The sequence below is a fragment of the Pezoporus occidentalis genome, unplaced genomic scaffold (genome assembly GCF_034315485.1).
Source record: "Pezoporus occidentalis ecotype Australia unplaced genomic scaffold, CSIRO_AGI_Poc_V1 ctg31, whole genome shotgun sequence".
NCBI classification, from domain to species: Eukaryota; Metazoa; Chordata; class Aves; order Psittaciformes; family Psittacidae; genus Pezoporus; species Pezoporus occidentalis.
In genome coordinates, this window is record NW_026915052.1 from 74,083 (window position 1) to 80,082 (window position 6,000).

Sequence of the window (6,000 nt, forward strand, 5' to 3'; positions counted from 1 at the left end):
CAAACTTCATTTTACTGTTACTTAAGTCTGGAATGTGGGATGTCAAATCATACTTCCCATACTTTGATTAGCATGTTTTATGAACTTCCTTCTCCCTTTGTGCTCCATCCTATTACACGTGCATCTTTCATGTTAAAATTGAATTACTTACACTCTTCCCCTTATCCTTCTAAATTAATTCTCCAAAGTCAGAGTGTAGCTTATCTTTTACTTAGGCTGTGCAGTAACTGAAGGGTTTTTTTTGCCATTTGTCTAAGATGTCTAGTATACAATATTTCTCTTTTCCTTGCCCCCCCCGAAGAAGGTTATATTAACAGTTGAAGTGTACAAGGTGTCTGTGTATTTTGTGTAGCTATGGAGTTTAGATCGAAATTGCCAGGCACAAATTTAGTCTTGTCATTTTGTTTACACATCAGAAAATCTTTTTCATTTTATTAAACGTTTCATGTAACTGCACCCAAGTTTTGCCAAGCTGGAAACTTGGAACCTTTCTGTATAGTGACTTTTTAATTCTAGTTTTCATAACCTGGAGATCAGACTGTTGCTTTCGCATGATGTACGTAGTGTCTCATGACTGGAGTTTGCTTTGTTTTATAGTATCTGTACTCCTTGTATTTTTCAAGAGCTATTTTGTAAACAGATGATGTATTTCTCCATTGAAAACACAATAAAAAACAGCACAATCCCATAGTTGTGTGATTTTTCTGAATGCACTCTCAATTCATATTTAGCTCTTAAGTTTTCTGCTAAGACAAAAACACCATGTGGCATAAAAGAGTACATAAATAAATGTTCTCTAAAGAAGTGTGATGTTATAGGTAGTGGAAGTAACGCTCAGCAGAATGTTGAGTTCCAGTCTATAAAAGGGAAAGGTCGTGGATTGTGTAGTGGCTTGTTGTGAACAGAGTTTAATGCCCAAAAAATACCCAATTTTAAGAGCATCCATTCCTTGTATGCTGATTAGGAGTCCCTCTCAAAAATCTTGTATATTTAAAAGCTGAAAAAAAATAGTTTGGTATCAAAAGTGTGAAGTACTATATATTTAAAAAGCTTGAAGCTCATTTCTCAAAAACACGGCTATAACAGTTTTGGCATCTTACACTTGCTTTTCTTGTGACTCTTTCTTATGTCAGCAGATGGCACTATTTCTCTTCTTGTCAAATAGTTTAAGATTGCTCTGAAATAAAAGTAAAAATTAGAAGTAGCTGTGCATCACTTGATTGATCTTTGTATCAGTATGAGCCCAATCCTCCAAATGCTTCATGTGAGTAACTTTAAATACCTTCCTTTTGACTAAAATTTAATTGTTAAAACCACTGATAGTTTTGGTGTTCATATTACCCTGCCTAAAACAATAAACCTTGTGATGTATATATTTTTCACAGCATGCAATTGCTTGTCTTGTTTAGAACAGATTCATCATCTTTATATCTTGCCCACCCCATCTCCCTTTCATCACAGTTGATGTTATTTATGGCTTTAATTCCTCTTTTGTTTTCTCCAACCAATAAAAATCTGCTAGTAGATATACAAATTTCTGTTCAGTGTTTCTGGATCTACTGGTGGTAGGCTTCAGTAGGCTTGTTTTTCTGAGTTACCTGTCATGAACCTCCAGAAGTAAGTTCATGGACTCATAAGGATCTGCAAAGAAGAAGCTGAAAATTGCTGTTGTAGCCAAAATAATTAACATTAATAAGCCATGGTTCTAACAGATGGCTTTAGACATACTGATTGGAATCACATTTGAGTTGATGAGTTCTAGCTAAACTTGTCCTTCCTTCTTGCTGTAGGTAGTGTGTGTGTGTGCCATTTTTTTTTTTTACTGCAAAATCTTTTAAATATATAGTAACTGTGTAGTAATAAATAACAATTGATAGTAAATGTACCTTAATAAGAGAACTGATTTTAATTGACAATAAAAGTTAAAATTGAGTTCTTCGGTTTCTAGAATAACCAAAAATAGTTCAGTATAGGTATTACTGAGCCAGAATCTGTACTTAAATGCAAGACAAAATACATATTTTCTCATAATATGTAGTCTTTGGAAGTTGTGTGTATTTATACAAAAAGCATTTCTCATGTTGAAGTAATCCTGGTGTTATTTATGTGACTTCCTAAACACACCAGTCAGCTAGCTTTGCTGTGCTTTATTTCTCTTTGGCATCGTTGTGGCTGAATGAAACTACCAGAGATTTTGTGACTTAAAATCATGCAGGCCTTAGGATAGTACATCCATGAATGTCTGTATAGACATAGCTGAGTGTTTGGTAGGTTCACTTTTTTTAAAGATCTAATGTTTGTATTGGAAAAACATCAGTACTAAATCATTTTTGGGTTACTTCAGTAATCTTAGTAGAAGGATCTGTTCAAAAGGAGCAAACCATCTTGGGATTTGTTGATAGAGGCAGATGCAGTTCGATGTGTCTACAGAGTTCAAGCTAATAATTTGAAGTATCTACAGACATCAAACATCTGCTGCTATCATCACCAAAAGAACGTGAACTTCGGTATGAAACTTCAGAGGCCATTTTTTGTTATGAAAAAGGTAATACAATGAACCACTGCTGGATGTCCCATCTGCCTTTTGGATATTTAAACTTTGGATATTTATTTTTTTTTAATTAAGCTTAAGCGTATTTGTATTGTTCTGATTAAATTTTAGAGTGCTATATTCAGGTAACTTTTTTTTTCCCCTTCCTCTCACACCTAATGAATTAAGCAGATCCCAGTTCGTAATGCAGCATGTCATTCCCCCCCCCCCCCCCTTCAATTACCTCAGTATTTTTATGACCTCTATTCCAGTGGAATGTTTAAAATAAACTAATAATGATTATGTCCTATACACTTCCTTTAATTTTTACCTCATCACCACCAAAGATACTGAATTTAGGAGAAAGTCAAATTTAACAGCATACTAATTGTTGAAAGAAAATCATTTAACGGTATATGCAGATATTATCAAGCTTGTTTTTTGCTGTAAATTACTATCTTACAGTAAGAGCCAGAATCCAGGCATGTAATAGGAAAGGATAAAGAGGAAAATTACTGTTGATGTAAAATGATAAAAACTCCCAACTTCTTGTGTAAGGAAAGCTGCATTTATTTATTTAAGAAAGTAGCCAATGCATTTAAACTGCCCCATAATAACTGTGGCCCACACAGGTACTGGAGGACTTACAACTCCAAATGTCTTTTTGTCTCTTATTTGTGAGCTAGCACATTTACTTTATGCATGCATTTTATGTTTGTATTTTTAGAAGTATATATTCTCAATACTGCTACTTAAGGAGATATTTTACATGCTTAAAATCTACACATCAATTCAAACTCTTCATCTAAGATTATTTCTGTGCTGTTTCCTTGCATTACAGTATCGGCTAACCTAAAGCAGGTGCAGTTATTAAAGCTGAAAAAAGCAGAAGCTTGCTTCTAAGTAAACATAATAAACATGATAGTTCCTAAGATGGCAGGTAAGAGTTTTGCACTACAGCTTCTGCTCCAGCTTTCCTGAAACCTTGCCCTGTCTGGTGTCTGATGCTGTGTGCTTTCCAGAAATCTGGCATGCGCACTGTCCTTGTTTGCGTTCTCAGTCTGCAGTGGAGCTGTTAATAAAGAGATTGATGATAAAGTTGTTGAAAAGAGACAGTTGGACAGGACTGCTCGCCATGAGTGACAGAGGGCATGCTTTGCCTTCACAGCCAAGAACGTTGCCCCCAGCAGAGAGCTGGCCATGCCTGGATGCTGTGCCAAGCCTGCTTAGAGTGGGGGGAGAGGAGTCTGTGGCTTACATGAAGTATTTCTATCAGATTTTTTAGCTTGCTTTCTTAAAGTGAAATTTCCTTTATTTGGGATCAGCGTACAGCTTTTCAATAACTTTACAGCCTCTTGAGAACAAATGCAGTTTCAGCAGCAATCTGAAGGTTAATGTAGATCTGTGAGGTTTTTTTTATGAATAATCTGCTAGGGCTTCTAAAATATTTTGTTGTGGTCTAGTTCAGTGAAGTGAAATAGAGATCCCTTCTTAAAATTAACATTTTTTTTTGCTTTTATGGGGAATAAATGCAGTATTCGTATAATCAATCTAGATATTAGCTTCTGTATGAATCTTCCCTGCCAAGATGTCATAAACTTTATTCAACTCTGTCACATGGTTGGAATAAGAGAAGCCTAAAATGATGGATGGAAACACTCATTGTCTCAGCCACAGTTTATAATGTATAATTTTTGTCCATCACAATGTAAAAAACAGTAAGACTGATAAAACATTTGATAGTTCAGGCCATCTGTTCATGCAGTATATTAGAATTATTAGTGATTATTCGTACTGTTTCTTATCTTCATCCAGAACAGTGTGTGAATTTTCTGTACAGTAATGATCGCTCTGACCACTAAATGCTGTATCTCATCTAGGAGTGCTTGTTATTTCTCTTGTAGCATCTACTCCAAGTAGGTTGTGAGATAAAAAAGTTCCTCTCAACCCTAATAAGAACAGTGACTTAAAAAGCAGTTTCAATAGCCCATGCTTCAATGTGTTGCTTTTGAATGTGTTTATGGGAGGAGGAGCAATCCTTTTAGTCTGATTGCATTTTAAGTAGTGGTGGATCATTTTTTTGTGGACAAACTGTACAAATGCTAGCATAGACTTTTTCCAGGCTTATTTCCTTCAGGACATCGTGGTGGTTTTGGTTTTTTGTGTTTGGGGGGGGGGGGGGGAGGTGTGGGGTTTTTTTGTTGTTGTGGGTTTTTTTTAATGGATTGAAATATGTAGTAGTTTACCAGTGAATTAATAAATTTATTCTTTACATATGTATTCATTCTAACTCTTAAAGAACCACCACCACACTAAGAAAAATGCTTCTGCTCTATGAGCCTTTGACCTAGATACGGATGAAGTCTTGTTTTGTAGTAGCTGTTGTGAATAAAAAAAATATTGAACTGATGTAGTAATGTTTTTCTGGTAGCTGATACAGATGCAAGTAATTTCTTCTCAAGGTTTAGATTTTGCATCTTGAGTGAGGCTACTTAAAATAAAATAAAATATGAAGTTTCTCTTATGAAGATGTAAGTTTAATTCCAGAGACTCTCAAGTCTGTGACTTGATTGGCTGTGATTATAGTAACCTAAGCAGCTTGTTTTTTCTGTTGTTTTTTTTTTTTTTTATGTAGGATTATAAGCTAACTCATTCTTGCATTTATGTTTGGTTTGAAGGTGTAGGAATTGGTTCATAGTCTCAGTAGTGTTGCTCTGAACAGGACCTGTGTAGCCAGAAGCACACCAGATGTTCTGTCTCCACAGATAAAGTCAGAATGGCAGGTTTGATCTAGTACCATTAGGATTTTTTGTTTGTTTTTAGCTTAAAGAATATATCTGCTTTACTGTAGGCTGCGTTTTAAAAAACGCATGGGAGTCACACTTTGAGTTGTCACGATCATCGTGACCTGTTGATTTTTCCTGTCTAGCCCATTAGTTTTTAAAGGATAATCTGAACATTTGCTCTGGAAGTACACTTCTAGTTTTGTTTAGAATAGGGGTTATCTTTACTGCCTATTATTACTTAATGTTCTAGGATGTTAAATTTTTAGATTACCTCAAATTACTCGTTTCAGCACTCACTGTTATGCATCAAACTGGATGCAGCCTTACCTGACAACAGACAAAATTTTTCTAAGTATTGTGGCACTGAGTCATCCATTCCTGTACATTCCACCAGCATCATATGTCAGCAGTGCTGCCTTCAGCTGTAACAGCTCATTTTGGTGCCATAGGATGTTTCCTGTTATAAAATAATTCTAGTGTTTTAGTTGCCTCAAAATGAGAGGGGTCATAGTCATGTTATTTCAAAGATGCTTTTATGTGGTTATATGAGGAGAAATAATATATAATGTATAAGCAAAGAAACAAGCTCCAACTATAATGTGAAGCAGTTTGTTAGGAAAACTGACTAAACAGGAAAGCCAAACCTGAATTGTAATCCTGACTTCTGTGTTTACGTGACCTTGA